Source organism: Bubalus kerabau, chromosome 12, assembly GCF_029407905.1.
Source record: "Bubalus kerabau isolate K-KA32 ecotype Philippines breed swamp buffalo chromosome 12, PCC_UOA_SB_1v2, whole genome shotgun sequence".
Classification (NCBI taxonomy): domain Eukaryota; kingdom Metazoa; phylum Chordata; class Mammalia; order Artiodactyla; family Bovidae; genus Bubalus; species Bubalus kerabau.
Genome location: NC_073635.1, coordinates 38,543,532 through 38,567,934, shown reverse-complemented (window position 1 = coordinate 38,567,934; position 24,403 = coordinate 38,543,532). Strand labels below are relative to the sequence as shown.

The window sequence follows — 24,403 nt, the reverse complement described above, 5'->3', positions numbered from 1 at the left end:
ATAGAATCAAGGGAATGTATCTGCCCCATCAATGAAATTGGAGACAAAGGTGAAAATAAAACATGAAGTGATTATAAGGAAATGAAAAAGTTGATTATGACCCATTGTGGAAATGACCACAAGGTCTTATTTTAGTTAGTTGCAATATGTTATATTGAGCTGGCATAAAACGTTAAATTGTCGAATCAGAATTTCAGAAATTAGGCAATTTTTTAGAATATTAAGCTTTACTCCTAAGCTCAAAGATCTGTAAAATAAAAGGTATGGGCAAAGGAAAAGATATTGAGATATGTGATGTGGTCTCCTAGGATCTTTTTTTTTTTTTTTTTTTTTCATATTAGACACATGCTTACTGTCCCTGAGTAGCAGATGCAGTCTCTATGTGAGGTTGACATGTCATTTCATACAGTAGAGATCATTTAAGTTTTGAAACACTTCTGTATTATATCCCAGATGGTCAACTAACTTATGTGACATTTGTCAGGTCCACCCACAGCAGAAATACCACAGATGTCCTATATTTGTTATGCCTGAGTTAGAAGCAGGAGGACTTAGATATCCATCCAGCCACACTATCCTAACATCTATTCCTGTAAATTTCAAAATTATTTTCCATTTTCCTTACTGAGAATCAAACTCTCCCTGAACCAATCTAGTGTCTGAAGTCATGATAACATTAACTGCTCTATTTAACCCACTTTCCAACAAGTTGAGGTCTGTTGAATTTCTCCTAAAAAATTACTATTAAGAAATAGCATTGTCAACACCCAAATCTTGTCATTTCCTCGAAGTTTCTGTTGATACTACTCTCCTGTCTTCCCCTCACCCCATTTAGGTTCAACAGATTAGATTCCCTAAGAAGTTCCTGCAGCAAATCAAATCAAACTTATGTTTCCCATGCATTTTGGTCACTGCTTTGGGGGGAAATCTTTTGCCTTAGAGTCCCAATTTATGACCATAATCATTTTTCTGGCTCTTATACTTCCTTTATGATTTCTCCACTTTCAGAATTTCCTGACTAGGAATTTTCAGTTTAGAGTGTAGTCTAAATAAAGTATCTTTCTCTTTCCAAAATTATAATAATTTTGATATATGGGCCAGTCAATTTAACCAAAAACTGTAGACTTACTGAGTAATACTTAAGTTAGAATGGCAGAAATGATATTTGATTTACTCTTTACACTGCATACTCAGAAATAGGATAAATCAACTTTATCTCAAAGAATACTGAAAAAAGCTTATATGCAAGACAATGTTCTATGTTTTGTGAATAACAGAAAATAAATTAAAATACATGACTTCTATGTTGATAGTCTGAAAATAAGAATTGTAACTGCTCAAGTTCTATATTTGTGTTCTTTCTTTAGAAAGATAAATAAATAGAATCTATTGATATTTTTAGATAATTTCTGATATAGCAACATCATAAAATGATTTGTTAAACAATATATTTCAAACACTATTTTTCATAGACAAAAGAGGTGTTCCTAGAATGTGGATATTTCTACTACAAACTAAGACTGAATTTAAGATCACTATAAAATAAAACTAGACACAGTCATACATAATGTACTAAAAATCTATGTGCTCACTTTCTTAAAAATAGAAACCTTCATATTTTTCAGAGAGCATTTTATTTTTTGAGTTTGTCTGAATAAATTCAGAAACACTTGATAATTCAATTCCTCTAAGCAGGGAAGCTCCTGTATCCAGGGAAACCAGTCTGGGTTGCCAGGACCTAAAGTTAAGACAGGAGAAACCCTGCTGCCTGGGATGTAAGGAAGCAATCTGTTAGCCTTCTCTTTTAGTCAAGGATTATCTGTACCTCTGATGCCTCCTGACCAATCTGGACGCCCACCTATGCCCAAGTCATGTTTGTTATCTACAACCTTACTGTCCATAGTCACAGCCCACCTCACCCATGGAGATTATAGTCATGATCAAAAGCAAACATTTTCAAATCTGTACCGGTGTCCATGGCTCCACTTGCCAACAAGAAAACAACAGAAGGAACAGCAGTTATCTCCTGAATCACAGTGATAAACTTCTAAGATCTTCACTTAGCAGCTGCTTTCTCAGAGTCACTGAGCCAAAAGCACTGGCCTGTGTTTAGTATAGTGTGAGAACACAAGTTCTAGAATCAGAATGACTGTTTTGAAGTCTTGGCATTGCCATTTGCCACCTGTCAAGATTTTAGTGAATTACTTAACCATGTTGATGTTCTATAATCTTATTCAATAAATAAGGGTAAATATAGAGGCTGATTTAGAAATGTTGAGTGGATTAAATAAGACAATGTATCTAACAGGCTTATCATAATGTGGGAATGAAATCATAGCTACTTAGTAATGACATTTGCTAGGTTTTTTTGGTATGTTTATTCCTTCTCTTCTTTGACTTCTAGTGTATAGAAAAATGTACATGTACATAGCTAGATATATTACAGAATATGATGTATGTTTTCATGATATTATGCAAATCTTAGGTGTGAGAGTCACATGCTCTGCTGTGTCTACAGAAACAAAACAGCAAGATAACTGAATCCTTAGAACAAGTTTCAAATCTGTTACCATATTGTTAGGATGAAGCTGTGGGCTTGATTCCCTCCCTAGCCTTGGTAGTAAAGAGGGAAATTAATGCTTTGTCCTATATGCTTAATTCCTACCTGGTCTTGATTGCCTAGCTCATAACTTGGGAAATAATCTGTACCTATTCCTGACTGAGAGAAGACTGAACAGAGCATATCACTTCTTGGAAATGAAACATCCTGGTTTTCATTAATCCTTGAAGAAAGAAGAATGAAAGAGAGGAATGAAGTGTTTTAAATGATAATTGACATCTAATAAAGTGACCCCACTAGACCTCTAATAAGTCTTTACCCAGTGGATGTCAAACTCTGAAATAGCCACTCCTTTATAGAGGAGATGATAGAAAGCTCCCTTCCAATTTTCTCTGCATAGAGAAAGACTTCCTTTCTTAGATAGACCAAGATAGTTTCTAAAATGAATGAGCATAAGCCTCTTCTTTCCTATAATTATACATTAGAAAATTGAATTGATAGATTGTTTTCATTATCATAATCTTATCATTATAATTCTTTTATTGTAATTACTTACCTGATTAACTGTGACTCTTTCTTACTTTGATCTTTCATTTCAGGGCAATTCTGAAAACAAACAAACAAAAAATACACAGAAAATCAATTATCACAGCAAAAGAATGAGAAAAACTAGAGTCAATGGTGGCCAAAGTTCCTTCCTCAATTTTCTATGAAGCATTCTATGATTGGCAACAACATGGACCTTGCAGACACAATGCATTCCTGTCAACCATCTGTCACTCTCATTGTGTCCACAGTCAGGATGTCTACCAAGCTTTCCGCTTACAAACCATTCCTTTTCCTGTTCATTACTGCCACTTTAAATTGTTGGCCTAAAAATAAATAGACTACCAATTATTTCTCCTGCAAAAATTGACTTACACAAAATCAGTAGAGAATGGCAGTTCAAAGCCTGCAACCACGGTGAGCCTTGAGCAAACTCCCAGCAAAGAAAGGAAATGAGAACTCTTTATGGTGGAGAAAATGAAGTTGGGAAGAATATTTAATAAAAGTCCAAGTATTTCATTGGTTGGGTCATTGCCAAGAAAAAACAGGAGTCTTTTTTCTTCCTCTGGGGTTCTGCTATCTTTGCAGGGTATAAGAGTTTTTCCCTTTGGTCTCCTGACTTATTTAATTGAGGTTTCTTAATTTTTTGTGAAGTAAAATCACATCTAAATTATAAACAAGCTCTTATTATTTAGCAAAGTAAATTTTGCTAGAAATTGGTGAAAGGTAGCATAAATTGCAAAATGAACAATTATATTAAGAAGCATAAATATACCAGCAAATTTGGAAAACTCAGCAGTGGCCACAGGACTGGAAAAGGTCAGTTTTCATTCCAATCCCAAAGAAAGGTAATGCCAAAGAATGCTCAAACTGCTGCACAATTGCACTCATCTCACACGCTAGTAAAGTGATGCTCAAAATTCTCTAAGCCAGGCTTCAACAATACATGAACAGTGAACTTCCTGATGTTCAAGCTGGTTTAGAAAAGGCAGAGGAACCAGAGATCAAATTGCCAACATCTGCTGGATCATGGAAAAAGCAAGAGAGTTCCAGAAAAACATATATTTCTGCTTTATTGACTATGCCAAAGACTTTGACTGTGTGGATCACAATAAACTGTGGAAAATTCTTCAAGAGATGGGAATACCAGACGACCTCACCTGCCTCTTGAGAAGTCTGTATGCAGGTCAGGAGACAACAGTTAGAACTGGACATGGAACAACAGACTGGTTCCAAATAGGAAAAGGAGTATGTCAAGGCTATATATTGTCACCCTGCATATTTAAATTATATGCAGACTACATCATGAGAAACGCTGGGCTGGAAGAAGCAAAAGCTGGAATCAAGATTGCCAGCAGAAATATCAATAATACCACCCTTATGGCAGAAAGTGAAGAGGAACTAAAAAGCCTCTTGATGAAAGTGAAAGAGGAGAGTGAAAAACTTGGCTTCAAGCTCAACATTCAGAAAATGAAGATCATGGCATCTGGTCCCATCATTTCATGGGAAATAGATGAGGAAACAGTGGAATCAGTGTCAGACTTTATTTTTTGGGGCTCCAAAACTACTGCAGGCAGTGATTCCAGCCATGAAATTAAAAGACGCTTACTCCTTGGAGGGAAAGTTATGACCAACCTAGATAGCATATTCAAAAGCAGAGACATTACTTTGCCAACAAAGTCTGTCTAGTCAAGGCTATGGTTTTTCCAGTAGTCGTGTATGGATGTGAGAGTTGGACTGTGAAGACAGCTGAGCGCCAAAGAATTGGTGCTTTTGAACTGTGGTGCTGAGAAGACTCTTGAGAGTCCCTTGGACTGCAAGGAGATCCAACCAGTCCATTCTAAAGGAGATCAGTCCTGGGTGTTCTTTTGAAGGAATGATGCTAAGGGTGAAACTCCAATACTTTGGCCACCCCATGCAAAGAGTTGACTCATGAGAAAATATTTTGATGCTGGGATGGATTGGGGGCAGGAGGAGAAGGGGACAACAGAGGATGAGATGGCTGGATGACTTCACTGACTCAATGGATGTGAGTTTAAGTGAACTCCGGAAGTTGGTGATGGACAGGGATGCCTGGCATGCTACAATTCATGGGGTTGCAAAGAGTCAGACACGACTGAACTGAACTGAACTGAATTTAAAATATGCTAATTAAAATATCACTCAAATCTTCTAATCAATTCAGAGGTTAAAAATTAACGTTTTAAAGTAAGTCCATCTTTATTTAGTTCACTCGCTCAGTCGTGTTTGACTCTTTGTGATTCCATGGAATGCAGCACTCTAGGCTTCCCTGTCCTTGCAAATTCCCAGAGCTTACTCAAACTCACGTCAATCGAGTCAGTGATGGCATCCAAACATCTCATCCTCTGTTGTCCCCTTCTCCTGTCTTCAATCTTTCCCAGCATGAGGGTATGATGAGTCAGTTCTTCTGATAAGGTGGCCAAAGGATTGGAGCTTCAGCTTCAGCATCAGCCTTTTCAATAAATATTCAGGACTGATTTCCTTTAGGATTGACTGGTTTGATCTCCTTGAAATCCAAAGGACTCTCAAGAGTGCTCTCCAACACCACAGTTCAGAAGTATCAACTTTTTGGTGCTCAGTTTTCTTTATAGTCCCACTAACACATCCATACATGACTACTGGGAAAAAATATAGCTTTGACTAGGACCTTTGTTGGCAAAGTAATGTTTCTGATTTTTAATATGCTGTGTAGGTTTGTCATAGCTTTTCTTCAAAGGAGCAAGTGTTTTTGAATTTCAAGGTTGCAGTCATCATCTGCAGTGATTTTGGAGTCTAGAAAATAAAGTCTCTCAGTTTCCATTGTTTCCCAATCTAATTGCCATGAAATGATGGGACTGGATGCCATGATCTTAGTTTTCTGAATGTGGAGTTTTAAGCCAACATTTTCACTCTCCTCTTTCACTTTCATCAAAAGGATATTTAGTTCTTCTTTGCTTTCTGCCATAAGGTTGGTGTCATCTGAATATATAAGATTATTGATATTTCTTCCAGCAATCTTGATTCCAGCTTGTGTTTCATCCAGCCCATCATTTTACAGGATGTACTCTGCATATAAGATAAATAAACAGCGTGACAATATACACCTTGATGTATGCCTTTCCCAATTTGGAAACAGTCCATTGTTCCATGTCTGGTTCTAACTTTTACTTATTGAACAGCATACATATTTCTCAGGAGATGGGTAAGGTTGTGTGGTGTTCCCATCTCTCAAAGAATTTTCCACAGTTTGTTGCGATCCACACAGTCAAAGGCTTTGGTGTAGTCAATAAATCAAAAGTAGATTTTTTTTTTCCTAGAACTTTCTTGCTTTTTTGATGATCCAATGGATGTTAGTAATATGATCTCTGATTTCTCTGCCTTTTTAAATCCAGCTTTAAAATTTTGAAATTCTCAGTTCATGAAATGTTGAAGCCTCACTTGGGGAATTTTGAGCATTACTTTGCTAGTGTGTGAGATGATTGCAATTGTGTGGTCATTTGAACATTCTTTGGCATAGCCTTTCTTTGGGATTGGAATGAAAACCTACCTTTTCCAGTCCTGTGGCCATGGCTGAGTTTTCCAAATTGCTGGCATATTGAGTGCAGCACTTTCACAGCATCATCTTTTAGGATTTGAAATAGCTCAACTGGAATTCCAACACCTCCACTAGTTTGTTGTTGATGCTTCTTGAAGCCCACTTGACTTTGCATTCCAGGATGTCAAGTTCTAGGTTAGTGATCACACCATCGTGGCTATCTTGGTCCTGAAGATCTTTTCTGTATAGTTCTTTTGTGTATTCTTGCCACCTCTTCTTAATATCTCCTGCTTTTTTTACGTTCATATCATTTCCATCCTTTTATGTACCCATCTTTGCATGAAATGCTTCTTTTGTATCTCTAACTTTCTGGAAGGCAATTCTAGTTTTTCCCATCTATTGTTTTACTTTATTTCTTTGTATTAAAAATTGAGGAGGGCTTTCTTATCTCTCCTTGCTATTCTTTGGAACTCTGCATTCAGATGGGTATACCTTTCCTTTTATCCTTTGCCTTTAGCTTCTTTTCTTTTCTCAGCTATTTGTAAGGCCTCCTCAGACAATCATTATGTATTTTTGCATTTCTTTTTTGGGGGGATGGTTTTGATCACTGCCTCCTGTACAATGCCATGAAACTCCAACTATAGTTGTTCAGGCACTCTGTCTATAAGATCTAATCCCTTTAGTCTATTTGTCACTTATATTATATAATCGTAAGGGATTTTATTTAGATCATACCTGAATGATCTAGTGTTTTCCCTACTTTCTTCAATTTAAGTCTGAAATTTGCAATAAGGTGTTGATTGTATAGAGCTTTTCAATTTTTGGCTGCAAAGAATATAATCAATTTTATTTTGGTATTGACCATCTTATGATGTCCATATGTAGAGTCTACTCTTGTGTTGTTGGAAGTGGGTGTTTGCTATGACCAGTGTGTTCTCTTGGCAAAATTGATAGTCTTTGCCCTGCTTCATTCTGTACTCCAAGACCAAATTTGACTGATACTCCAGGTATCTCTTGACTGCCTACTTTTGCATCCCAGTCCCCTATAATGAAAAGGACATCTTTTTTGGGTGTTAATTCTCGAAAGTCTTCCAGGTTTTCATAGAGCTCTTGAACTTCAACTTCTTCTGCATTAGTCGTTGGGGCACAGACTTGGGTTAGTGTGATATCGAATTGTTTGCCTTGGAAATAAACAAAGATCATCCTGCTGTTTTTGAGATTGCACCCAAATGATGAATTTTAAATTCTTTTATTGACAGTGAGGGCTACTCCCTTTCTTCTACAGGATTCTTGTCCACAGTTGTAGATACAATGGTCATCTGAAGTAAATTGCCCCATACCCAGCAGTGATGTTTGGATGAGCTCAAACAAAACCTTGTGCAATCAGGACCGAGAGATCCCATAGAGACTGAGCCAGATATGCCTCTGAGTGTGTGAGTGTCTCCTGTAGATGCAGCAGCCTGCCATATGGTCAAGGGCTCTGGTGTATCAGACCTGGGTCATGCAGCATGTGGCATAACCCGTCTTGGAGGTGGTTGCCATTAACCTCACATTAGAACCACAGATCAGATGACCCACAAACTGAAGAACAATTATACCAAATAAATTATCGCACTGATAAAAAATTCTGGGACCCTAACAGATTTCTCAACTTGGGTATTTGGCAAAGGATCTGAGAACCCACAGGGAATTTGGCCGCTACATTTTTCATTTTGGAGGCCAGTGAAATTTGACTACAGAACTTCCACAGGACTAGGGAAACAGACTCTTGGAGGGCACAAATAAAATCTTGTGTGCACCAAACCCAGGAGAAATAAGCAGTGACCCCACAAGAAACTGACCTAGACTTGCCTGTGAGTGTTCACGACTCTCTGGTGGAGGCATGGGGTGACAGTGGCCTGCTGCAGGGGCAGGGACACTGAATACAACAGTGTGTGAACAAGACTTTTGGGAGGAAGTTGTCATTATCTTCATTACCCCTACCATAGTTTGGTCTCAGGTCAAACAGGGAGGAAACACAGCCTCTCGAATCAACAGAAAACTGGTTTAAAGATTTACTGAGTATAGCCCTGACCATCAGAACAAGACCCAGTTTCCCCAACAGTCAGTCTCTCCCATCAGGAATCTTCCATAAGCCTCTTATCAGAGGGCAGACAGAATGAAAACCACAATCATAGAACACTAATAAAACTGATCACATGGACCACAGTCTTGTCTAACTCAATGAAACTATGAGTCATGCCATGCAGTCCCACCCAAGATGGACGAGTCGTGGTGAAGAGTTCTGGCAAAATGTAGTCCACTGGAGACTGGAATTGCAAACCACTTCAGTATGCTTGCCTTGAGAATCCCATGAACAGTATGAAAAGGCAGAAAGATATGACACTGAAAGATGAACTCCCTAAGTCGGTAGGTACTCAATATGTTTTTGGAGAAGAGTGGAGAAATAACTCCAGAAAGAATGAATAGACAGAGCCAAAGCAAAAACAATGCCCAGATGTGGATGTGAATGGTGATGGAAGTAAAGTCTGATGCTCTAAAGAACAACATTGAGTAGGAACCTGGAGTGTTAGGCTCATGAATCCTTGAATTAATAAAATGAAATACAGCATATATTTAATATAATACATATAGTTATATCTGGCTGTTCATATAATTATTTCTAAATGAATACAAATTAATATTAGTCCCCTATAATCAAGTACTACAAACACTAATTGAGCACACTACTGACCAACTACTATCCATTTTTCAGAATGAATAGCAACATGTCTGTATAAATTATTTTTGTAGGAATCATTCTCATATTTAGGGAAACATTTTAATAAAATGACAGTCTGAGCAAAATCAAGAGCATTTGTTTCATGACATTACAGTAGTTCATGCAGTACAGGAGTTGCTGGAAACATGGAAAAATATGAAAGATATAAAGGAGGTGAAGAAAAAAAAAAACATAATTTCTTCCAACAATGAATTTTATGAATTTAAATACTTGATTGCACAATGCACTGACCTTAAAACAGCAAATATTCTGTTACAGTGTTGGCTGCAAGCATTTTATGTGCTGTTTTATTCTGCCAATTTGGTGAAAGGAGGTAAATTATTAATCTGATTGCTAGTAAGTAGAACTGGCTGTTAGTCTCCAAAATTGTTACATTTAATAAAGTTAAATGAGAATTTGCATATGTACAAGTTGGGTTTAAAAAAGCCAGAGGAATCAAAGATCAAATTGCCAACATTTCTTGAATCATAGAGAAAGCAAGGGAATTCCACAAAAACATCTATTTTTGTTTCATTGACTACATGGAAGCCTTTGTGTAGATCAAAACAAACTGTGGAAAAGTATTAAAGAAACAGGAATACCAGATCACTATATCTGCCTCTGAGAAGCCCTTATGTGGGTCAAGAACAACAGTTAGGACAGGACATGGAATAAGAGACTGGTTCAATTTGGGAAAGGAATATATCAAGGCTGTATTGGAGAAGGTGATGGAACCCCACTCCAGTACTCTTGCCTGGAAAATCCCATGGATGGAGGAGCCTGGTAGGCTGCAGTCCACGGGGTCGCTAAGAGTCGGACACGACTGAGCGAATTTACTTTCACTTTTCACTTTCATGCATTAGAGAAGGAAATGGCAACCCACTCCAGTGTTCTTGCCTGGAGAATCCCAGGGACAGGGAGCCTGATGGGCTGCCGTCTGTGGGGTCGCACAAAGTCGGACATGACTGAAGCTACTTAGCAGCAGCAGTAGCAGAAAGGCTGTATATTTTCACCCTGTTCATTAAACTTATATGCAGAGTTCAGTTCAGTTCAGTTGCTCAGTCATGTCCAGCTCTTTGTGACCCAGCATGCAAGGCTTCCCTGTCCATCACCAACTTCTGGAGCTTGCCCACACTCATCTCAAACATATGTAGAGTGCATCATGAGAAATGATGGGCTGGATGAATCACAGGCTGAAATCAAGATTGCCAGAAGCAATCCTAATGGTCTAGTCAAGGCTATGGTTTTTCCAGTGGTCATGAATGGATGTGAGAGTTGGACTGTGAAGAAAGCCGAGCGTTGAAGAATTGATGCTTTTGAACTGTGGTGTTGGAGAAGACTCTTGAGATTCCCTTGGACTGTAAGGAGATCCAACCAGTCCATCCTAAAGGAGATCAGCCTTGGGTGTTCTTTGGAAGGAATGATACTAAAGCTGAAACTCCAGTACTTTGGCCACCTCATGTGAATAGTTGACTCATTGGAAAAGACCCTGATGCTGGGAGGGATTAGGGGCAGGAAGAAAAGGGGACAACAGAGAATGAGATGGCTGGATGGCATCACTGACTTGATGAACATGAGTTTGAGTGAACTCTGGGAGATGGTGATGGACAGGGAGGCCTGGCGTGCTGCAATTCATGGGGTCACAAAGAGTTGGACACGACTGAGCGACTCAAGTGAACTGAATGGGAGAAAGTGAGGAGGAACTAAAGAGCCTTTTGATGAAACAGAAGAGTGATAAAGTTGGCTTAAAACTCAACATAAAAAAAAAAAAAACTAAGATCATGGGATCTGATCCTATCACTTCATGGCAAATAGAAGAAAAAGTGGAAATAGTAATAGATTTTATTTTCTTGGGCTGCAAAATCACTGCTGATGGTTTTGCATAAAAGATGCTTGTTCCTTGGAAAATAAAGCTCACTTTACCATCTAAGCCACCAGGGAATCCCATTAAAAAGCAGAGATAGCACTTTACCAACAAAGTTCCCATCTAGTCAAAGCCATGGTTTTTCCAGAAGTTACATATGGATGTGAGAGTTGGACCATAAATAAGGCTGAGCACCAAAGAATTGATGTTTTTGAACTTGTACTAGAGAAGATTCTTGAGGATCCCTTCAATTTAAAGATCAAACCAATAAATCCTAAAGGAAATCAACCCTGAATATACATTGGAAAGACTGATGCTGAATCTGAAGCTGGAGCATCAATACCTTGGTCACCTGACATGAAGAGCCAAGTCATTGGAAAAGTCCTGCTTCTGGGAAAGATCAATGGCAAAGGAGAAGAGGATGGCAGAGGGTGAGATGGTTAAATAGTATCACCAACTCAATGAATATGAACTTGAGCAAAGTCCAGGAGATAGTGAAGGACAGCAGAGCTTGGCATGTTGCAGTCCATGGGGTCACAAAGAGTCACAGGCATCACAGCTACTGAACGACAACAACAAGAACAAGTTTAGAGTATCCTTTAGTTAACATAAATTTACTCGCATTTTGCTATCTTATGTTTTTATTAAAAAATATTGTTTGGTCTTGACCTGAAGATGGCAGCTGAGTCGAGTAGAAGAGCGAGCTCCTTGGGTTCAAGTTAGGGCCCCAAGCAGGTGGCACGGGAGTGGTTCTTTATGGGTCCAAGGCATTTTACTCCTGTTGGGGGACTCTAGGCAATCACCACATTTATTCCTGTCTTCTTGCACAGTTCTCCTCTCTGCTGGCACCATGCCCCTCTGATTCTGAGGTCATAAATAAGGTCCATCTTAAATCATGTTGTAAAGAGTGATACTAATTAACATTTTTTTCTCACAAGCTGTTTCCTATTTAGAGAAAATTTTTCAGGTTCTTAAACCTGCAGGCAGTATATTACTTAGTAGACAATGCACAACAAACCAATTTCAATATCTATTGAAGGAAAATGATCACCATAGATGCTGTACTAAAGAATGTGCAGAGCATACAAATATGGACTCATTATCATGCCTGAGGAGCACCTCCAGCAATGCAGAGTCCACTCTGGGGATAAGTTGCCCCTGTGGAGCAGTGGATGTGCCAAGTCAAGAGGGAGTCCAGGATGAAGATTTTGTTCTTTATGTAGGTGCTCTGGCCACTGACAGGTGCCATCATAAGAACATCATTTCTTATTCAGCCTATTGTCAGCAGGAAGCACAAAATGGACAGGCCAATAGCAGGGTATGCTAACCTGTGTCCAAATATGATCTCTACCCAGCCTCAGATGCTTTTTGGAATGCTGTCCATAGTGAAACATGAGATTATTCATGCCCTGGGTTTCTCTTCTGGGCTATTCTACCATGATAAAGATGGAAATCCTTTAACTTCAAAATTTGCAGATGGTCTCCCACTTTTTATCTATAGTTTTGGATTATATCAATGGAGTGATAAAGTAGTTCCAAAAGTGGAGAGATTATGGGACATTTGTGATAATAAGCAAGTTCTTCACACTGTCTATCTTCTAGTAATGCATTGTGTTCTCGATGAAGCACAGAAACAACTGTCAAATTCTGGAGGGAATTGAACTTGAAAATCTTGGTGGTATGGACACTGAACTTAACCATTGGGAATAGTGGTTATTAGAAAATCAAGTAATGACTGGTTCTCCTATACAGAACCTAGTTCTCTCTCAAATTGCCCTGATTTTAATGGATGATATTGGCTGGTATAAAGTTAATTACAGAATGGCTGAGAAAATAGACAGGGACAGAGGAGTGGGCTGTGACAGTGTCAGGAAGAGCTATAAATTCTGGATTGACCAGCAGTGACAGGAGAGATAGATGCTGAACCCTTACTGTAACATACTCAGAAGCAATCTATTGCAATTAACTTGCAGGCAGGACCAGAGAGCAGTTTCAGTGTGCAATTTGCAGAAGTTTCTGAAACCTCTGCCATAGGAGTACCAGTGGTTTGATGAACTCACTGGAGTACCTGCAGAAGATCTGCCATATTATGGTGGTTTAGTAAAAATTGCTGACTACTGCCCTTTCAGTAAGAAATTCAGTTTTTATTTAAGTGGTGAGTATCAGTGCAGGTCAGATTGTAAAGTACCAGACCTTTGAAAAAACTATGGTGCTGAAAAGTATGGACCTTATTCAGTTTGTCTAATTCAGAAATTAGCTTTTGTCATGGAAAAGTGTGAAAAGAAGCCAAGTTATCTGGACTGGGGGCATGGATGCTATCAGGTTTATTGTTCTCCACAAGGTCTGAAGGTTAGGGTTCAGGATATTTTATATTTGTTTAGTTGGGCCGGGCAGATCCTCCCTGTCAATAGCCAGATGAACAGCTGGATTCACCATGTAAATCTGCTCTGCCCATTCTGTTGGAACTTCTGTGAACTCTGTTCCCTTGAGACAGGTTCTCCAGCTGCTAACCTGACTCAAGCACTATACCCTGGATCTCTGTTCCCATTCCTTTAGCCTGGTGGTCACCCTCTGGTTTCTGCTAGGCAATCTATTTCCTCTGCTGGCTGGATTTCTACTGTGCATATTACACTAGAAATGGAAAAGTGAATTCTCAAGGCATTTTTTTGTGTCATGTTCCTCTGAACAAAGCACAAAAGCTTGGCGAGTGCCAGCCTATGCAGATGGCAGAAGTGGCATTCCTGAGTTTGGCTTGGAAGTGTTGACCATAGTCAGGTCTTGAAGCAGAGCTTCACAGCAGTCATTCCTCATCAGAAACCCAATATCCTCAAAGTTTAGAGAAGGAGCAGGATTTCCAAATCACCAAGTCTCTACTTTTCAGGATACATAACCATCTTGAAGTTTTCTTTTGAAGATAGGATAATAGGTGAAGATTTTGGGAATTACATACCTCAGCATTTTCATTAACCTAAAGCAATGGGAAAGTTAATCACTGCTGCAATAATTTAAATAACAGCTAACCATTGCAAGATTATAAGTTGTGGATTCTTTCCTCAAAAGTATAAATTGTCCTTTGACTTATAGAAAATAACTTTTTATTTATACATCAACTATGATACCTATTTTGAATTTAATGACTGTATATAGTATACCTAAATCATTGTTCTAAAGGGTTTGCTTTTAAATTTGTTTTTCTAAATCTTATTATTTAACCTTTTTCCAAACCAGCTATTTGGCAGTTTCCTGCTGAACCATTAAATGTTGGTAGCCCTATTCTACTGTATCCATACTCACTGATCTTCAGATAGTAGCTTCCAGTTATATTCTCCATTAGTTTAATAATGTCATGAAAACTGGGAAGCACAGAGAGAAAAATACTCTGCCCTGTGAAACATTGAAGACATGCAAATAGAGAAAACCTGATTGTTTTTCAGATGATAGTTATGACAACTGCTATCCGAAAAGAATATAACTTTCCTTTTTGAAAGAAAAAGAAATTAGATATGATTTTTTTTAAAAAAGAAATGAAGATAAAACAAAATCCTTGTATAAACAAGTATGCCATTTTTTTTCAAGTGGGTTTAGAAATGGTTATAGGAGAATTCTTATAATCTGAAAATTATTTTATGTGTAAGAAGAAAAGATATAAGTCAAAACAAGATAGTCTGAATTGCCTACTAATGGTAAATTGTAGTTTTGGTGTAGGGCTTATCCAGGAGGTTCCACTATATCACACAATGCATGGCTTAGCCAACAGAAGTCAGAAGATTGCTTTTGCTTTAAAAGGAGCTAACATCATTTAGCTCTTGTATTTGACACTCTTTCTGTCACCTATATTTTCTGGTCCTCAGAAGCATTCTACCCTGGTACCAGAGCTGACCAAATCTACATAGTAATTCCAGTGTGAAATTCTTTAATAATGAATAATGCCTAGCTTTTCTTAAAAATTTTCGTAAACAAACTTCACTAACAAACTTCATTATGTCTAAAGCTAATGAAGTCCTCTGGCATTATAAACATAGCCCTTGAACAAACATTCATTCATTTATTGGTTGGCCCTTTAGTTCAGCATACAGTTATTGAACACTCAGTTTTAAGCAAAAGAGACACTGATGTATAGAACAGTCTTATGGACTCTGTGAGAGAGGGAGAGGGTGGGAAGATTTGGGAGAATGGCATTGAAACATGTAAAATATCATGTATGAAACGAGTTGCCAGTCCAGGTTCGATCCACGATACTGGATGCTTGGGGCTGGTGCACTGGGACGACCCAGAGGGATGGAATGGGGAGGGAGGAGGGAGGAGGGTTCAGGATGGGGAACACATGTATACCTGTGGCAGATTCATTTTGATATTTGGCAAAACTAATACAATTATGTAAAGTTTAAAAATAAAATTAAATTAAAAAAAAAAAAAAGAAATTCTGCTAAGTGAACAAATAGCATAATTGCTAAGGAATAATTCCAATTCACTATTTGGCACTGGAGCCAAACAGCAACTCCAGCATAAAGAAAAGCCACCTCTTTTTTAAAAAGGCAAACATTTAAATATTTATTTGTCTACAATTTTAAATTGGAGGTATTTGTCATTGTGAAAAGCTGGGGATCTCTAGCATAGCCAATCTCAGCAGAAGAAAAACTAATAATAATCATATTTCTGCCTTTTTCTTGCATAATTTAAATCATGCAAATCAGAGAAAAATATAGAGAACGTTTTTAAAGAAAGTTATAGAAATCTAAAAGTATAGATGCAACAGTTAGAACAAGACATGGAACAATGGACTGATTCAAAATAATTGGGAAAGGAGTATGTCAATGTTGTATATTATCACCTTGCTTATTTAACTTCTATGCAGAGTATATCATGTGAAATGCCAGGCTGGATGAAGCACAAGCTGGAATCAAGACTGCTGGGATAAATGCCAATAACCTCAGATATGCAGATGACACCACCTTTATGGCATAAAGTGAAGAGGAACTAAAGAGCTTCTTGATGAGGGGGAAAGAGGAGAGTGAAAAAGCTGGCTTAAAACTCAACATTCAAAAAATGAAGATCATGGCATCTGGTTCCATCTGATGCCATCATTTCATGGCAAATAAATGGGGAAACAATAGAAAGAGTGACAGACTTTATTTCTTGGGCTTCAGAATCACTGCAGGTGGTGACTGCAGCCATGAAATTAAAAGACGCTTGCTCCTTGGAAGAAGAGCTATAATAAACCTAGACAGCATATTAAAAAACAGAGACATCACTTTCCCAACAAATATCCACCTAGTCAAAGCTATGGTTTTTCCAGTAGTCATAGATGGATGTGAGAGCTGGACTATAAAGAAGGCTTAGTGCTCAAGAATCAGTGCTTTCAAACAACTGAACTGAAATGTATATGCTTAATGTGATTATGAATCATCCTGCAAAATTGTATAAAGAATTTTACCAAAAATATTAGCTGTTATTAATATATTTGAGACTCACAGTGATAGATTCAATTTTATTTTCACTATTGTGCAGTAATGCTATTCAGGTAGTATTCTTTCTGAGCATGGTGCTTATTATATTTGAAATATGTTTTTGTTTTATTTTTTATTTATATAATTATATATGCACTATTGACTTTCTGAAGAAAATATTATACATGACATTTTTTCTATTTATATTTGTTAAGCTTGAAATCTGGTAGCCCACTTTTTTCTCTGCACAAATGGTTGTTGTTCAATCACATAGTCATGTCCAACTCTTTGCAACACTATGCCAGGCTTCCCTGTCCTTCACCACCTCCTGGAGCCTGTTCAAAATCATGTTCATTGCGTTGGTGATGCTATCCAATCACCTTGTCCTCTGCTGTTCATCTTCTCCTGCCTTCAATATTTCCCTGCATTAGGGTCTTTTCTAAGCAGTTAACTCTTTGCATCAGGTGGCCAAAGTATCGGAGCTTCAACTTCAGCATCAGAGTCAGTCCTTCCATTAATACTTAGGACTGATTTCCTTCAGGATTTACTAGTTTAATCTCCTTGCAGTACAAGGGACTCTCAAGAGTCTTCTCCAACACCACATTTCAGAAGCATCAACTCTTTGGTGCTCAGCCTTCTTTATGGTCCAATTCTCACATCCATACATAACTACTGTTCAGTTCAGTTGAGTTCAATCGCTCAGTCATGTCCGACTCGTTGCGACCCCATGAATTGCAGCACGCCAGGCCTCCCTGTCCATCACCAACTCCCGGAGTTCACTCAAACTCACGTCCATCGAGTCAGTGATACCGTCGAGCCATCTCATCCTCTGTCATCCCCTTCTCCTCCTGCCCCCAATCCTTCCCAGCATCAGAGTCTTTTCCAATGAGTCAACTCTTCGCATGAGGTGGCCAAAGTACTGGAGTTTCAGCTTTAGTACAATTCCTTCCAAAGAAATCCCAGGGCTGATCTCCTTCAGAATGGACTGGTTGGACCTCCTTGCAGTCCAAGGGACTCTCAAGAGTCTTCTCCAACACCACAGTTCAAAAGCATCAATTCTTCGGTGCTCAGTTTTCTTCACAGTCCAACTCTCACATCCATACATGACCACTGCAAAAAACCATAGCCTTGACTAGACGGACCTCTGTTGGCAAAGTAATGTCTCTGCTTTTGAATATGCTATCTAGGTTGGTCATAACTTTCCTTTCAAGGAGTAAGCATCTTTTAATTTCATGGCTGCAGTCACCATCTGCAGTGATTTTGGAGCCCAAAAAAATAAAGTCTGACACTGTTTCCACTGTTTCCCCATCTATTTCCCATCAAGTGATGGGACCAGATGCCATGATCTTAGTTTTCTGAATGTTGAGTTTTAAGCTAACTTTTTCACTCTTCTCTTTCACCTTCATCAAGAGATTTTTTAGTTCCTCTTCACTTTCTGCCATAAGGGTGGTGTCATCTGCATATCTGAGGTTATTGATATTTCTCCCAGCAATCTTGATTCCAGCTTGTGCTTCTTCTAGCCCAGCGTTTCTCATGATGTACTCTGCATATAAGTTAAATAAGCAGGGTGACAATACACAGACTTGATGTACTCCTTTCCCTATTTGGAAACAGTCTGTTGGTCCATGTCAATTTCTAACTGTTGTTTCCTGATTCAGTTCAGTTCAGTTCAGTGGCTCAGTCATGTCCGACTCTTCATGACCCCATGAATCGCAGCACGCCAGGCCTCCCTGTCCATCACCAACTACCGGAGTTCACTCAGACTCACGTCCATCGAGTCAGTGATGCCATCCAGCCATCTCATCCTCTGTCGTCCCCTTCTCCTCCTGCCCCTAATCCCTCCCAGCATCAGAGCCTTTTCCAGTGAGTCAACTCTTCGCATGAGGTGGCCAAAGTACTGGAGTTTCAACTTCACCATCATTCCCTCCAAAGAAATCCCAGGCCTGATCTCCTTCAGAATGGACTGGTTGGATCTCCTTGCAGTCCAAGGGACTCTCAAGAGTCTTCTCCAACACCACAGTTCAAAAGCATCATAGCATAGGTAATTACATCTTTTTAGATTTTCATTTTGTTTTCTAAATTTTATTCATTATAAAAATGCTTTTATTGTCACTGCAAAATTTTAATATTTCTTATACTTAAATGTTCTGTCACGTCATTATTTTAGGTTGGAATTTTGAGCAGTTTTTTCACACCTAGGATTTCGAGGCATCTTCATGTACTTAGCTGTCCTGGTTTCCAGTTTTGTCTTGTGTTCTAAGAATAATATTACTGGCTCAGAGGTAAAACTGACTCAATCCAAAATATCAATATTATTATTTAAGGTTAGCCATTTATACAAAATTTGGATGTTTAATACTACTCACCAATAATAGTTTGTTTCTTTGTGCTGTCAGGACCCAAAATAGTATTATTTATCTGAGATAAGAGATTATTATATTATTTGGATTTATTTCAACTGTTTCATGCTTCAAAATCTAGTCATTGTGCACATTTACTCAAAAATAGTTTTGTTGGAAAAAAAAAGAGAAAGTCCTAAATACTTCATATCTATACACACTAGAAGTAAAAGAAAATATATCACTAGTAAGCAATCACAGAAAAATCTATCATATACTAGAAATCCAAAATAATAGTCTTCTAAATATAAAATGTAGAAATCTAGATAAAGAAAAATCTTCCATGAATGAAAACATTCTGCTTCAATAGAGATAATCTACCTTGGAAAAAATTAAGAAGAGTTTTTGGCTGATTCACACAAATAACTTCAAATTCAGATAATATGAAGCTATTTTAATGAGACGCATTTGTGAGATTAGTCAGCAGCATTAAGATTATGCAAAACATATAAAGAGAATACAGAGTTGGCTCTTAGGTTATCCCAGTTGTTACTGTAGAAATGTAGATAAATAAGAAAATATAATGAAAAATAAATAAGACAGGATTAACACTACCTCTACCAAAAATATTAGATGTATTGTATCTTCAGAAAATAATTTAAAAAGTGAAGTACTAGCATAAGAAAAGATCAAACTATGACACTGACTTGTAAACTCAATAAATTTATATCATATTCAAGAATTACATTAAATAAGTTTTTATTGATCAATGAAGAAGAGCCAAAGAGCTATTGAGTAAATGAGATTTTTATATAAATACACCCATTATAATCTAAATATCCTCAAATTAAAAGCATGTTACACAGGTCAACAATATTAGAAACAATTCAAAAAATTATTTTGAATAATTAATTAAAAATGTGAAGGACAATATGAAATAAGAAAGCCATAGACCTTCCTTCTTATGATGGCAGCACCAGTTCAACAATACAGAGGCCAATTTCCTTTGTGAGCAGTCTAGGTTCCAGTTAAAAGATACCTGCACCCCTGGTGAGTTTGAAATCAGCTACATTTGCAGGAAAATCTGTGGCACACTCTCATCATATTCCCTCCCTCTGTCATAGTATGATATGATCAAGAAGATCAAGCCATTTTTGAAGAAGTAAAGAGAACATTGGGCAATATTTCCAATGTTCTGACTTAAGACAGAGTTCAGTTCAGTCTCTCAGTTGTGCCCAACTCTGTGACACCATGGACTGTAGCACGCTAGGCCTCCCTGTCCATCATCAATTCCCAGAGTTTACTCAAATTCATGTCCATTGAGTCGGTGATGCCATCCAACCATCGCATCATCTGCCGTCCCCTTCTCCTCCTGCCTTCAATCTTTCCCAGCATCAGGGTCTTTTCCAATGAGTCATCTCTTCGCATCAGGTGGCCCAAGTACTGGAGTTTCAGCTTCAGCATCAGTCCTGCCAATGAATATTCAGGACTGATTTCCTTTAGAATGGACTGGTTGGATCTCCTTGTTGACCAAGAGACTCTCAAGAGTCTTCTCCAACACTACAGTTCAAAAGTATCAATTCTTCGGCACTCAGCTTTCTTTATAGTCCAACTCTCACATCCATACATGACTACTGGAAGGCTGCATAAAAGAATGGCTTCTGTCCCATACATACACGTCAGAGCACTGACTGGCCTGCCATACCAGAGATGCCTGGGGACCCCTGAGAACAAAAGACATCTGGCTGCATGTTGCTGTTTCATAGCCTCTGCACTTTGACAGAGATAGGCTAAGACAACTCAGAGACTGCTCCCAGGTGGGAAAAAGAAAAGAGTGTAGCATGTATCCAGTGTTTTGGATTTATGAGGAATGCCTGAGGAACCAGTTCCATGTATCCTGATTTAGCGTGCTGAAGGTACCTGACATATTCTAATATATCGAAGCCACTGAGAACAAAATATAAGTTGAGCAGCAAGCTTATAAAATGAGAAACACAGTAAAGCATATGTTATGTAATTCAATCTTAAAAACTTTTTTCTGCTCTTAGATTACAAAGAAACAAAAAATAACATAGTGGTTATCTTTATATTAGGGACTTTAGATGCCTTTAAAAAATTCATTATTCTTCCAAGTAGTTTTCAAATCTTGACAGACAAGCATATAATATGTGCAAATAGGGGGGAAGTAAAATAAAATGAAAAAATATATATTTACAGGACTTGATATATGCTCAACATAATAGTGGAAGTTGTAAAACATATTTGCAAATTCCTTGACATAATGCTTGTTAAGAAATCAGGTTTATTTCCCTTCTTATTGAATTTACTGAGTTGTTTGCAATTTACTTCTGCCACAGTAGAAAGTGGCAAAACTTATAGTCTGTGATTTCCCAGCATGCTCTTTGGATGCTTACTTTAGAAGAAGTGGTTATTATATAAGAAATCTGAACAATCTGAACACCTTGAGATTCTCAGCCTGAGGAGACCAAAATTTGACACCCCGATTCCCAGCCCCAGAAAAGCTCTCAGTAGCCCCTGTCAACTGGGGGAGCCATAATGAATGTCTGCAGTCCCAATCAACATCTGACTGCAACAATATAAAAATTATTAAGGTAGAATTGAGTCAATTGAGCCATTTATTAAATCTGAACCAAAATAAAATAAGTAATTTAAAGATGTTAAAACAGAGTAATTCATCATACAACAATAGCAGGGACAAAATATTTTCACGTAGGTGGTAATGTACATGATCAATATGTGTATAACAATTCAAAGGGCTACAACATCCAAAAGTAATGGTGGATAATCAGGTATTCATTAACTAAGATATTCAATTATAATATTTATTAAATAAATGATAACCATTACAGAATATGTTTGTTTTGCTGTTGTTTGATTTAAAAAAAATGCAACGATTAAAATTGTCATAAATACAATAAAATTAGCCCTTCTTGCAAATTCCAGTTTAAGACTTTTGTTACCATTCAGAGAACCAGTTTCTCCAATGGAAATCATTAATATTTAGGTTGGTGCAAATGTAATTGCAATTTTGAACCATGAATTTTAAATCATTATAATAGGCTCAAACACATCATTATTAATCAAAGTAGGAACCATTACAATCAGCACATTTTCATCAATGATAAATAAGTTTGTTTATTCTTGCAGCATAAAAATCCATGCTTCAGGATTCAATGAAAAGCATTTTCTGCTTCCTGCTGATTGTTGAAGAATTTTCTCTGAAAAAAGTTGTCAAGATGCTTGAAGAAGTGGTAGTCAGTTAGTGAGAGGTAAGGTGATTATGGTGGATGAGGCAAAACTTTGTAGCCCAATTCATTCAACTTTTGAAGTATTGATTGTGTGATATGTGGCCAGGTGTTATTGTGCAGAATTGGGCCCTTTCTGTTGACCAGTGTTGACTGTAGCTGTTGAAGATTTCAGTGTATCTCATTGATTTGCTGAGCATACTTCTCAGATGTAATGATTTTTCCAGGATTCAGAAAGTTGTGGGCTTCCCTTGTGGCTTAGCTGGTAAAGAATCTTCCTGCAATGACAGAGACTTGTCTTTGATCCCTGGGTTGGGAAGATGCCCTGGGGAAGGGAAAGGCTCCCTACTCCAGTATTCTGGCCTGGAAAATTCAATGGACTGTATAGTCCATGGAGTCATAAAGAGTCGGACACGACTGAGCAACTTTCACTTCACTTCAGAAAGTTGTAGTGTTTCATACCAGCAGCCGATCACCAAACGGGGACTATGACCTTTTTTGTTGCAAGTTTGACTTTGGGAAGTGATTTAGAGCTTCTTCCTGGTACAGCCACTCAGTTGGTCATTGCCAATTTTTGTACAAAATCCATTTTTTATCACACATCACAATCCAATCATGAAATGGTTCACTGTTGTTGCATAGAATAAGAGAAGATGACACTTCAAAAAGATGACGTTTTTGACTTGGGGTCAGTGCAATGAGGATACCACTTATCAAGCTTTTTCACCTTTCCAATTTGCTTCAAATGCTGAATGACCATAGAATAGTCAATGGTGAGTTCTTCCACAACTTCTAGTGCAGTTGTAAGAGGATCAGCTTCAAAGTACCTCTCAGTTGGTTGTTGTCAAATTCCAATGCCCAGTCACTGTGCTCCTCATCATCAAGGCACTTGCTTTCTTTGAAAAATTTCTTGAACCACCACTGTACTGTAAATTCATTAGAAATTCCTAGACTAAATACTTTATTAATGTTGCAAGGCAACTCCACTGTTTTCTGACTCATTTTGAATGCTAATAAGATAATTGCTAGAATTTGCTTTTTATCTAAAATCACGTTCCTTGTCAAAACTAAATATAAAATAAAAAGCATATAATAAGACATTACTTAATAAGAAAATATTAAGAAGAGGTGGCAAGAATACACAGAAGAACTATACAAAAAAAGATCTTCATGACCCAGATAACCACAATGTATGATCACCAACCTAGAACCAGACATCCTGGAATGTGAAGTCAAGTGGGTCTTAGGGAACATCACTATGAACAAAGTTAGTAGAGGTGATGCAATTCCAGTTGAACTATTTCAAACCCTTAAAGATGATGTTGTGAAAGTGCTGCACTCAATATGCCAGCAAGTTTGGAAAACAGCAGTGACCACAGGACTGGAAAAGGTCAGTTTTCATTCCAGTCCCAAAGAAAGGCAATGCCAAAACGTGTTCAAACTACCACACAATTGCACTCATCTCACACACTAGCAAAATAATGCTCAAAATTCTCCGTGCTAGGCTTCCGCAGTACATGAAACATGAATCCAGATGTTCAAACTGGATTTCAAAAAGGCAGAAGAACCAAAGATCAAATTGCCAAAATCTGTGGGATCATCAAAAAAGCAAGAGAGTTTCAGGAAAATATCTACTTCTGCTTTATTAACTATGCCAAAGCCTTTGACTATGTGGATCACAACAAACTGTGGAAGATTCTTAAAGAAATGGGAATACCAGACCACCTTACTTTCCTTGTGAGAAGTCTATATGCAGGTCAAGAAACAACAGTTATAATTGGACATGGAAAATTGGACTGGTTCAAAAGAGGGAAAGGAGTAGGTGAAATCTATATATTGTCACCCTGCTTATATAACTTACATGCAGAGTATATCATGCTTAAAGCTCAAGCTAGAATCCAGATTGTCAGGAAAGCTATCAATAACCTCAGATATGCAGATGACATCACCCTTATGGAAGAAAACAAAGAGGCACTAAAGAGCTTCTTGATGAAAGTAAATGAGGAAAGTGAAAAAGTTGGCTTTAAACTGAACATTCAGAAATCTAAGGTCATGGCATCCGGTCCCATCACTTCATGAAAAATA

At 37.9% G+C, this 24,403-nt stretch overlaps 1 pseudogene; it reads left to right on the top strand.

Moving 5' to 3' along the window:
• Positions 1 to 9,033: 9,033 nt before the first annotated feature.
• LOC129624228 (leishmanolysin-like peptidase) lies at positions 9,034 to 13,901 on the top strand (annotated as a pseudogene).
• The last annotated feature ends 10,502 nt before the right edge of the window (positions 13,902 to 24,403 follow it).